This window comes from Biomphalaria glabrata, chromosome 5, assembly GCF_947242115.1.
Source record: "Biomphalaria glabrata chromosome 5, xgBioGlab47.1, whole genome shotgun sequence".
Classification (NCBI taxonomy): domain Eukaryota; kingdom Metazoa; phylum Mollusca; class Gastropoda; family Planorbidae; genus Biomphalaria; species Biomphalaria glabrata.
The window spans coordinates 30,769,569-30,782,538 of NC_074715.1; the positions used below are offsets into that span (position 1 = coordinate 30,769,569).

Genomic DNA, 12,970 nt, shown 5'->3' on the forward strand with positions numbered 1-12,970 from the left:
TTGTCTTTGCGTTAAACAAACGTTTCACGAATATTTCAATTCAGAATTTTAAATGGTCCATGTTGACATCATGTCATACAATATTATTGGAATGAAAAAAATAGAATCTTAGTATGATTTGAAAATGTATTCTTACAATTTATATCGAGAGAGATATACAATACATTTGAGGTTTTGGAAAGCACGTGTGTTGGACTATCGTAAGAATATCAGATGATCCGAATGAATATCAGATGATCCGAATGAATACCAAATGATTCCTATGAATACCAGATGATTCAAATGAATATCAGAGGATTTGTATGAATATCAGATGATTCGTATGAATCGTATGAAATTCGACACTATTCAAATCCTACGACTCTGTTTAAACTGACCTTATTCGAGCGCTCCGACACGCATTTACTCAGCAGTGGGCCTAATTATGAAACTTGAGCAATCAATATAACCAGGGAGCAAGAAAAAGTCAGAGAAAACTACAGAGGAGAGAAAGAGAGAGAGAGAGAGGCAGAAAGAGAGATAAAGAAAGAAAGAAAGACACACAGAGAGACAGGAAGAAAGAGAAAGTGCAAAGACCAAAAGGAACAGACTACCGCATGTTAAAGAGAGAGAATAAAGAGAGTGAGAGTGAAAGAAATAAAGAGAGAGAGAGAGACGGAGAATGTATGCATATACAGTTCAACATTTGTATAACAAGTCTAAAAAGCTGTTCGTGATATTTGTGTGTGTGATCTAGGTAATTGTGTGTGTGATCTAGGTAATTGTGTGTGTGATCTAGGTAATTGTGTGTGTGATCTAGGTAATTGTGTGTTTGATCTCTTTTATATGACAACACAAAAATCTTTTTTTTTAAATTAAGCCAATTAGTTAATTAACTATTGGTAATTTTTTTTTGTTTGGTATCGAACAACGGAAAGAAATTGTACTTGACTGGTGTGGTGGTATATGTTGAATTAGCCCCCTTTATAATTTCTAGGTCGTCGCCTTATAGTTTGAAGATAACAATAGATAACTATGAAACCTATTTTCATAAGCGATTAGCTGGCATGGTGGTTATTGTGTTGGCTTGAGGAGGATACTTGACCTCTCGAGTTCAAATTCAGATCTTTCACCTTTTTTATAAATACACTTTAAAAAATGATCACGGTAACATTCACCCAGACATACGCTTTTTTTTCTTCTTTTTCACAACTGGTCCAGACATGTGATAAGATCATGGTGTATGGAGAAAGCTAAAAGCATGAAATTGCGCTAAACATTAACAATTGGTAACAAGGTTACAAAGACAGTTTGTGTGGAAACACAAACTCAAAATCGGCCCCTGAAGTGGCCCACCAAGGCAGGTAAAAAAGGCAGGTTTCAGTATTTTCAGAAAGAACAAATGACAGAGAAGAATGGAGAAAGAAGGTTGACAGATCTTGTGTGGTGCCCCAGCGGTTCAGCAGACCAAAGGATAGGTGAAAAGGTGAAGTTAAATGTGAACATGGCCTAACTGATGTCTTTCTGTCCGAAATAGTTTTAAAAAATGCATTCTTGTCACACCTGTTTTTTTTTTTCGAGGACCCTATTCCTTGGTGCCATAGTCCGGAGGCTTACTTTCATCTCCACCAAGTGCTTTGAAATTAGTTGCATAGGTCCCTCCCCAATAGTTGCTCATCAGACCATTTCCTTTTACGGGCGTTTCTTCCAGGATGTTGTGTTGAGGCTGAACTTTGGGTTCACGTCTTTTGCTCCTAACTATTGTCTTTAGTTGGTTTTGGGATGGCGGGGTAATGTTTGGTTTGGTATGGCGGGGTAATGTTTGTTTTGGTATGGCGGGGTAATGTTTGTTTTGGTATAGCGGGGTAATGTTCTCCCTCCTCGTCTACAAACAACATGAAATGAGGTTGTATTGTTTTAAAGTTTGGTTTTTCCACCTGTCGTCGTCGCATGAAGTCGTCCAACCACCTGAGACAGAATGACTAATAATGTATTTATTTGAGAACATAATGCACCCAGATGTTACACAGGACAAGAATAGCTGACAGTGAATTGTCTACAGATGTGTAGCTATAGATATTGCTTGATGTACATACGTATTCTTTATATTGGCACTGTACATTCATTCATAAGGGAAAAAGTTCTTTAATTTTGGACTATTGTGGTAGTAATTTTTTTCATCTATACTTTCTATACTAAGCATATTTTATATCGAGACAGATCTTTGAGTCTTCACAATTCAGCTGAAAGTTACATAACTTTGTGGAACACAAAAATAAGGTTAGGTCTAGTGACAGTCATTGAATGAGTGAGCTGTGTCGCCATGAGTCCAATTTTAAGTTAGGTCGGCACGAAGTCAGTTGGTGAGAGCGTCACCAATTGTGTTGCTTCTAGCTAGTGACTCATCAGCTAATTTATGTATTACCTATGACGTTATTGCAAGTTTCACAAATGAACTGATTGGTCCATTTCAAATTCGCTACTTTGTCCTTAAGGTCTAATGCATGTCATTGTGACCGTGTTTCACTCGTACAAAAACAATCTATTCATTGGCTACATGCTACATTAGTTCATTGTTAGGAATAATATATTTATCAGATGGAGGGTTAGTTAATTAGTCTTTGTAATTACACTTGCTCAAGGAAATGTTCTGGTCAAGCTTGACATTGAAGATATCGTTTTGTTTACAGCAGTGACCTTCATCTCAGGGCAATGTGTAAGCAATGTGTAGGGCAATGGTTGTCAAAGTTTTATTTTAATCAAGAGCTGTGCACTTTTGCGATGGAGACTTCTTCAATGGCTTCTTTTATTGTTTAACTCTGTGTCTTGGTCACACACACACACACTAATTCATATGGAAACCTCTCTACTGGCTTCTCATAGTGTTGACTATATGTATCTGTTACACACAAGCAGTAGCGTAGCGAGGTACCGGTGGGCCTGGGTTCAAGAATATGATAGTCGGACGGTCCGGACCCCCTCTTGTAGGTTGTGTAAAAAAAATAGTATTCGACCCTTTTTTTTATGATTTTTTTTTTCATAGGCCCGGAAGCAATGAACCCCTTCGCCACATGGTTGCTACACCACTGCACACACATACAAATTGGCAGGCCACTTTCAACGTCGACTTCTATGTCTTTCAGTTTTTTGTCAAAATCATCGATTCAAGTGACGTTTAAAAGCACCCTAAACAGTTTTATATGACATTGGAACAAGATTAATTTGAAGGTTCAATATAAATACTGTAGCTATTTCCACATTCACAGGAAGTAATTATGTTTTTTTAAAATCTACTTTTTGTGTTTTGAAAACAGCATTAATTATTCATGAGATCCAAATATAGACCAAATTATCTTTTTGTCCTACGGGAAGAAGAAATGTCTTACGTGATTAATCTTGTCTACTTTGAGTTGGCTTTGTTTTTTTTTTTTAATGGTTCAAAGATGGGTTGAGTTTTGTTTTTTTTAATGGTTCAAAGATGGGTTGAGTTTTTTTTTTTTTTAAATGGTTCAAAGATGGGTTGAGTTTGTTTTTTTAAATGGTTCAAAGATGGGTTGAGTTTGTTTTTTTAAATGGTTCAAAGATGGGTTGAGTTTGTTTTTTTAAATGGTTCAAAGATGGGTTGAGTTTGTTTTTTTAAATGGTTCAAAGATGGGTTGAGTTTGTTTGTTTTTTTTTAAATGGTTCAAAGATGGGTTGAGTTTGTTTTTTTAAATGGTTCAAAGATGGGTTGAGTTTGTTTTTTTAAATGGTTCAAAGATGGGTTGAGTTTGTTTTTTTAAATGGTTCAAAGATGGGTTGAGTTTTTTTTTTTTTTAAATGGTTCAAAGATGGGTTGAGTTTTTTTTTAAATGGTTCAAAGATGGGTTGAGTTTGTTTTTTTTTTAAATGGTTCAAAGATGGGTTGAGTTTTTTTTTAAATGGTTCAAAGATGGGTTGAGTTTTTTTTTTTAAATGGTTCAAAGATGGGTTGAGTTTGTTTTTTTTAATGGTTCAAAGATGGGTTGAGTTTTTTTTTTTTTTTAAATGGTTCAAAGATGGGTTGAGTTTGTTTGTTTTTTCAAGAGGAGATGAACACTACGTAGAATTTAATTAACGAACTTCAACCCATCAATGGACGTTACTTTCTCTTGACTTTATCAACCCATCAATGGACGTTACTTTCTCTTGACTTTATCAACCCATCAATGGACGTTACTTTGTCATGACTTTATCAACCCATCAATGGACGTTACTTTCTCTTGACTTTATCAACCCATCAATGGACGTTACTTTCTCATGACTTTATCAACTCATCAATGGACGTTACTTTCTCTTGACTTTATCATCCCATCAATGGACGTTACTTTCTCTTGACTTTATCAACCCATCAATGGACGTTACTTTCTCTTGTCTTTATCAACTCATCAATGGACGTTACTTTCTCTTGTCTTTATCAACTCATCAATGGACGTTACTTTCTCATGACTTTATCAACTCTTCAATGGACGTTACTTTCTCTTGACTTTATCATCCCATCAATGGACGTTACTTTCTCTTGACTTTATCAACCCATCAATGGACGTTACCTTCTCTTGACTTTATCAACCCATCAATGGACGTAACTTTCTCTTGACTTTATCAAACCAACAATGGACGTAACTTTCTCTTGACCTTATCAACCCATCAACGGACGTAACTTTTTCTTGAAAATAAAATAAACTATCGATGGAATGAACGTTGTGTAGCTAAATAAAGGTTTGAAAAAGTGGGAGGGGTCAAAATCGTTTGATATTCATAATAGGAAAAGAGTCTACCACCATTATCTCAAGAGCATTACTCTTTTAAAAAATGTATCTTCATTAAATAACAATAATAACATTAACTAAACCGTTTCCTCTTATCTTATAAAATACAGACGTTCCTTAAAAGAGAAGAAAATTTCGTCCCATGTTAATCTAGTCGTGCTCCTTCTTCCCTAGTGCTATTAGAGCATGGAATGGGTTGCCTGAGCTAGCCAGGAAAACCAGTGACTTGGCCGAATTTAGGTCATTGGTTAATATACATGGAATGCATGACGCGTAGGACGTAATCATCTTCTTTTTTGAAGTAACGTCTGTATTATATAAGATAAGATTATTAGAGACATAAACTCTTCTAAGTCATTGGTTTTCCTGACTGATTTAGGCAACCCGTTCCATACTCTAGTGGCACTTAGGAAGACATGTGCCTTTGTCTTTGAGCATAGCAGGATTTTAGCAGGTCTCAATAGTTCAACAATAACAAAAGCCTCTGGTTCAGAAACAGAGTCGTTTAAAGAATACAACACAGCATAAAAAGATTTGATAGAAAGATCCACGGTATACATCCACCGCAGTTCAAGCATTTGTTATTGTTTACATGCTGTAGAGTGACGTCAGCTCCTCGTCAGCCAGCTGAACCACGAGTAGGAAAGCGAGGGCAGAACGCGCAGATTTTCTAGATACATCTATGCCACTCGGTACACAAGTTTTTCATGAGTTTTTTTCCTGGTCTTTTGGCTAGTCACAACATTCGAACCAAGGTAAGAGATAGTATGTTTAGCTTATTTAGTATGCAACGTTATCTTATGTCTCTTATCACAAACATATAGAACTAGATTTAATACTTCTTAGATTAAGTGTCGAGTTATAGAGAAATAGATCTAATCATCCGATCTGTTTACCAAATAGATCTAGATCTGGGATGGGGTTAACCAATCATAGAATAATTCCAGTGCATATAGATCTAGATTGAGAAAATTGGCATCGATGCTGTGAATGACTGTGAAAAGGTTGATGATGGAGCTGATTACAATATGCTACGTTTTATGAATGCTGTCGATCGAGTCGAATTTTAGATCTAAATCCATATCTTGCTGCTGTGCTGTTAGATAGGTTTATTGAGTAAGTTGGTCACAATTGCAGCCTTTCAGTAAAGCGTTGACTAATCTCATCTTACGTCAGGCTACTACTAGGCATAGAGAGCATAAATATATTATGTAAACCTATTGCATTCACACTTAATATTAAATGGATGTATATTAGATCCAAGCCATTCTCAATATAAACTAAAGTTTTTACTTTGTAGCTGGGAAAGAGTCTTAGGGGAGTTTTTATCATTGTCTATACAAGGAAACTACAAAACAAAAAACGTCAGAAAAGTCAGAAGTCTATGCACCACAACACAACCTTGACTTGAAGATCCCATCGTCTGATCGACAGTCTAAATCTAGTTCTTGTTCATACCAGGGCCGACCTTAGATCCTTAAAAAATATTCACTAAGAGTTCAAGAGTATTCAAGGGGACTAATTCAACTTACACCACAACATCTGTCAAGTATGATTTCTTTCCCTTATTCAGTATACCAAACAAAATAATGAATTACCAATAGTTCAATAACTAGTTCGTTATTTTATTGATTCTTGTTTAGTCAGATAAAAGAAATAATTGTGCAAAATTTCAGCTTGATCCGAAATTCGGCGTGGGAAAAATAATGTGCATAAAGTGGGGTTTTTTGCCAGACAGACAGACAGACAGAGTGAGTTGATAAAAGTTTTGTAAATAAAAAACGTTCAATGTAGAAGTCAATAATGAGGGGAGAGGGTGGGAGGTACGTGGGTCACGTGACATATCACTGTTGTCAGTGTTAGGTTGTATGTATGTGTCTTGGCAGTGTTGGGGTGTATGTATATGTCTTGGCAGTGTGTGTGGGGGGGTATGTGTCTTGGCAGTGTTGGGGTATGTGTCTTGGCAGTGTTGGGGTGTGTGTATGTGTCTTGGCAGTGTTGGGGTGTGTATGTGTGTGTCTTGGCAGTGTTGGGGTGTGTGTGTCTTGGCAGTGTTGGGGTGTGTGTATGTGTCTTGGCAGTGTTGGGGTGTGTGTATGTGTCTTGGCAGTGTGGGGGGGGGTGTATGTGTCTTGGCAGTGTTGGGGTGTGTGTATGTGTGTTGTCAGTGTTAGGTTGTATGCATGTGTGTTGTTAGTGTTTTGTGTATGTGTGGGAATTAATTCTACACGGTGGTGGGGGTAAAGTTCATCTGATAATGAGGCCAAATTGATCGTGTCACCATCTCGTGAAATGTCGCCCTAGTTTTCCAGAGACTTGTCTGTGTCGATGTGTCAGCTACGTTTTGAGTACCCAGAGGAATGGTGTCAAGTTGTCAGACCGAGTCATCTAGCTCTTCATTTTGATTCTTTCTGTCCTAGAAGACTCTTGTACAAACAGTTATGTTCATGTACTTAATAGAGACATCTGTTTTGTACATTATGGTTGACTAATTCAAGCGATTTGTTGCCGACTTGAATAACTTTCCTAACCGCGCCAAGTTTTCAAGACAACACTGTGTGAGTGGAGGAGGTGTGGACAGAGACCTACAGTCCTTGTGTTGACCACAACTTTGTAGAACAGTGCTCTTTACAAATAAAACTATTGGGAGATTCTAATTAGTAATTTAGGATGAAGAAAAAATGATGCTTACAGAAAGCTACTGATAGCAGGAATATTAATCTTTCAATGAAAATGAACCAATAACGCAGTACTGATAGGCTTAATGGTATTAACAAAGTTATGCCTTCGCCCCCCCCCCCCCCCTTCTTCTAGACAACGGACTTCCCAGAGACATTGTTAAGACAAGCCGCGAAGATTACCGTTGTGTCTATTTTGTGGCTAATGTGAGACCCTTTAGGTTTGTTGTACGTGATGGGTCACACAGTCATGTCAAATTGACCTTATACATTAAAGAATAACTTCTGCTTCACATACTGCGACCCACTTTTGGGTCGGGGAGGGAGAGAGAGGAGGGACACTTATTGTTTCAGGCAGAGGCGGATCTATCAGTAGGTAGGACTCAGCACGAATGTCACGGGCCTTACTGGCAACCCTTAAAGTCTTTCTCTGTTCCAAAAAAACATCCCATGAGTTTGCTGACATGCATGACTTAATAAAGGAGCCATAGCTTTAAAGTTAGACGTAATACAACAGTGATTCTCAGACTTTTGCCAGTGGCACCCCCAAACGATATTGTTGCAGACGCCACTCGTTAAACGGTTTACATTTTTTCAAAGTTTCTACTTTCTATAATGACACTGCAAAAATGTTAGTCTGTTGAAAAAAAAAGATTAACGGGACTTGCGCCACCCCATGTCAAGATGTCACGCCCCCTTTCTCAGGACGTATGTGGCGCCCCCCCCCCCTCACAGTTTGAGAAACACTGCAATACAGATTCCCTTAAGTCTTGAGATGAGATTCAATAAGATGAAAGGGAAGCTACTCCTGCCTCGGGACACTAATATTACGTTACCTTGAAATGCAGACTCTGTGCTATTCAATAGAAGGTCTCTGTGCACCTACAACACAAGGAAAGCAATCAAAACCAACCAAACACATCAAACTATGACCAAACAGATAGCCACTTAAATTGGGTTTAAGTTTTATTAATGCCACTGATAAATTGCTTATCGTTCGAAACAAGAGTGTTTGAATCTCATTGAACTCTCTAAAATGAGCTAATACGTGAGTTTGAAAGGCTAAAAACAGCCCAACCTGGACTATGTTACTGTTAGCTCACCCTGGGCTCTGTTACTGTTAGCTCACCCTGGGCTCTGTTACTGTTAGCTCACCCTGGGCTCTGTTACTGTTAGCTCACCCTGGGCTCTGTTACTGTTAGCTCACCCTGGGCTCTGTTACTGTTAGCTCACCCTGGGCTCTGTTACTGTTAGCTCACCCTGGGCTCTGTTACTGTTAGCTCACCCTGGACTGTGTTACTGTTAGCTCACTCTGGACTGTGTTACTGCGATGACTAAACTTATGTCAACCTGACCCAATCTCCAGGCCAGGGATAAAATTCATTATTGAACTTTTCGTGGCACTGAACAAGTGGTTTATTACAGGACAGTGAGTTCTGATGAGTCTTTGGGCGGGGAAAGGAATCTCTAAGCGGGTTATTGCCTAGCGTCTAGCTGTAACAAGATCTAGCACATGTCCCATGGTAAACCTTCTGGTCAAGGACTTATGAACTGGAGTATTTTCTTTCCATGTTATCCCGTCAGGATCTCAGTGTCAGTGCTAATAGATTGGTTGAACTGTAGTTTAGATTTTTTTTTCTTTTATATTTTCTCCTGTGATGATAAAAATATAAATTTCTTTTGAAAATTATTTTTTTGTGGAAATGTTGGTTTCATTTGTTTCTTTATTTCTCTCTCTCTCTCTCTCTTTTCATTTCTTTCTCTCGCTTTTCATTATTTCTCTCTATTTTTCTTTTACTTTTTTTTCCCCTTACTCTTTCTCTCTTCTCTCTATTACTTTCTTTCGATTCCTCTCTCTCTTGCTTCCCTCTGTTTCTCTAGCTCTTCTTCCTCTTTCTCTCTCTCCATCTATTGATTTGTTACTGTTATGAACATAAAAACAGAACAGCGTCTAAAACCATGTCGGCCTAATTTGGTTTGTATACACTGAAGGACTCCACAATCATCTCTAACATTTCGTGAACACATTCTTTCGGACGAGAGGACAAGCAAACATAAGAACGATAACCGATACAGTCAATCCTCTTCATAACATTCCCCCCACCACCCAAGTTCAAATTGTGCCTACTACTATTATTTAAATCTAGTGACCGGCGGCATAGCATACGCCGCTATTTTGTAGGACCGGCCTTAGGCCACTGCAACCTATGCGTCCGCAGTGTGTCCCGCACTAATTTTATAACTTATAACAGATTTCCCGAGGCCTCCTGACTTACCAGCTCCTGGAAATCTCTTGAAATTGCTAAATATACGGAAAAGTCCTGGAAATATCCGGAAATTATTAAAATCTTTTGTATTTTGTATATGTATATATATATTTATATATATAGTTCATCCATCGTGGTTCGATGATGACCACTTTGTCATCCAGGGGGGGCTGAGGGTTTTGCACTGGGGTATTGTGCCTCCTCGTGTGGCTGGTGAGACCTAGTGAGTTCTTGTAAAAGTGAAGTGACAACGTAAAACGAAGATAGAAAATGAACTCTTCTCATTTACCACTGATATAGTCAATATTCCTTTCAGACTTAGCGATCTATAAGATCATCTGTTTCTTTGGCCAATGGTTATCAAGCAGGGTGTCATGTTTCCAGCACAACGACCAACCGTCTTGACTTTACCCATCTAAAGTCAGGTACCCATTTGAGCTGGGTAGACTCAGGGGCGCCTTAAAAAACTCGAAATTCAAAATCCCAGTCTTCACCGCGATTCGAGCCCAGGACCCCAGGTTCGGAAGCCAAGCGCTTAACCACTCAGCCCCCCCCCCCCCGCCCCCAGATGCTGAATAGGGGACACCTTATTTATCAGAAACAACACAACACTATTTCGACTAATACAAATGCCCAATTGTATTGTTTGGATACAACACGTAACAAGTGTACTCCTTGTAAACCCTTCTGCTAGCGTCAAGATCAATTGTATTGACTTCCTTGTAAACCCTTCTGCTAGCGTCAAGATCAATTGTATTGACTTCCTTGTAAACCCTTCTGCTAGCGTCAAGATCAATTGTATTGACTTCCTTGTAAACCCTTCTGCTAGCGTCAAGATCAATTGTATTGACTTCCTTGTAAACCCTTCTGCTAGCGTCAAGATCAATTGTATTGACTTCCTTGTAAACCCTTCTGCTAGCGTCAAGATCAATTGTATTGACTTCCTTGTAAACCCTTCGGCTAGCGTCAAGATCAATTGTATTGACTTCCTTGTAAACCCTTCTGCTAGCGTCAAGATCAATTGTATTGACTTCCTTGTAAACCCTTCGGCTAGCGTCAAGATCAATTGTATTGACTTCCTTGTAAACCTTTCTGCTAGCGTCAAGATCAATTGTATTGACTTCCTTGTAAACCCTTCTGCTAGCGTCAAGATCAATTGTATTGACTTCCTTGTAAACCCTTCTGCTAGCGTCAAGATCAATTGTATTGACTTCCTTGTAAACCCTTCGGCTAGCGTCAAGATCAATTGTATTGACTTCCTTGTAAACCCTTCTGCTAGCGTCAAGATCAATTGTATTGACTTCCTTGTAAACCCTTCGGCTAGCGTCAAGATCAATTGTATTGACTTCCTTGTAAACCTTTCTGCTAGCGTCAAGATCAATTGTATTGACTTCCTTGTAAACCCTTCTGCTAGCGTCAAGATCAATTGTTTTGACTTCCTTGTAAACCCTTCGGCTAGCGTCAAGATCAATTGTATTGACTTCCTTGTAAACCCTTCGGCTAGCGTCAAGATCAATTGTATTGACTTCCTTGTAAACCCTTCGGCTAGCGTCAAGATCAATTGTATTGACTTCCTTGTAAACCCTTCGGCTAGCGTCAAGATCAATTGTATTGACTTCCTTGTAAACCCTTCTGCTAGCGTCAAGATCAATTGTATTGACTCACAGGTTTACTGGCATCTCATTTTGTAAGTACTCATCAGCACAGCCAACGGAACACACTAAATGTCAGTAATTATTATTATACATAAACAATGTGCACCTTACGTTTACTGTGAATAAACCAACCTTTCATTTCAGCCAACTGGATCTTTCTGTTTCAAAATTAAATGTAGCGAATTAGTTTTAGATAAATAACTGGCGCAGGGTGGCATTTAGTCGAAGGACTTTCGAGGGGGGTAAGATTACTTGATATAACGGTGACGTTTCCCCATGAACATCAAATTTACATTCGCGTTTCCCTTAGCCAGCCGAAGCCCAGCGTTATTCAGCATTCTGAGCTTCAGAAAATAGATTCTTCTAGCGTCTACAAAGATCTATTTGTCCTAGTAAGAAAAGGGCAAGTCAAATTAAGTTAAATTAAGATTTGGTGTGACAACCATAAATGTAAAAAAATGTAAACAAAAAGTTTGTTCTTATCACTTTCAATCCAGTCTGGCCTAATGTGTTTCTGTTGTCAAGTCTCAACTGGTCATCTCGAGTAAACTGGAAATCCAATCCTAACTGGTCCAAATAAAGCTGTACTCGTGCATTCTAAGAATCTGAAGAGAGTAAACAGAAAGCGTCTATTCAATGATCGCCAATCTTTGTTTCCGCCTCGTGTTCCCTTGTGGAAGAATCACTAGTCGGCTGATACTATCGATTCGATTCTTCCAAGTGTTCGAATAATGCAAATCCATGTCTGCTTAGATTTCAACAAGTCGATCTTCCATCACGTCACGTGACATTCAGACAGCTTAGACTGATAGAAGGCAATACACATCCACAGAAAATAGTGAACACGCAAACATAGGCTTAACAGTGTTCATATGACGCTATGTCAACCAAACATAGGCTTAACAGTGTTCATATGACGCTATGTCAACCAAACATAGGCTTAACAGTGTTCATATGACGCTATGTCAACCAAACATAGGCTTAACAGTGTTCATATGACGCTATGTCAACCAAACATAGGCTTAACAGTGTTCATATGACGCTATGTCAACCAAACATCGGCTTAACAGTGTTCATATGACGCTATGTCAACCAAACATCGGCTTAACAGTGTTCATATGACGCTATGTCAACCAAACATCGGCTTAACAGTGTTCATATGACGCTATGTCAACCAAACATCGGCTTAACAGTGTTCATATGACGCTATGTCAACCAAACATAGGCTTAACAGTGTTCATATGACGCTATGTCAACCAAACATATGCTTAACAGTGTTCATATGACGCTATGTCAACCAAACGTAGGCTTAACAGTGTTCATTTGACGCTATGTCAACCAAACATAGGCTTAACAGTGTTCATTTGACGCTATGTCAACCAAACATAGGCTTAACAGTGTTCATTTGACGCTATGTCAACCAAACATAGGCTTAACAGTGTTCATTTGACACTATGTCAACCAAACATAGGCTTAACAGTGTTCATTTGACGCTATGTCAACCAAACATAGGCTTAACAGTGTTCATTTGACGCTATGTCAACCAAACATAGGCTTAACAGTGTTCATTTGACGCTATGTCAACCAAACATAGGCTTAACAGT

At 38.6% G+C, this 12,970-nt stretch overlaps 1 protein-coding gene across 1 annotated transcript in view; it reads left to right on the top strand.

Annotated features, from left to right (window-relative positions):
• The first annotated feature begins 5,364 nt into the window (after positions 1-5,364).
• The window catches only part of LOC106078901 (transforming growth factor-beta-induced protein ig-h3-like), a 32,000-nt gene continuing 24,394 nt past the window's right edge, over positions 5,365-12,970 (top strand). The window contains exon 1 of the mRNA XM_013239975.2: positions 5,365-5,521. The gene's annotated coding sequence lies outside the window, so the exon portion shown is untranslated. The remainder of the gene's footprint in view (positions 5,522-12,970) is intronic.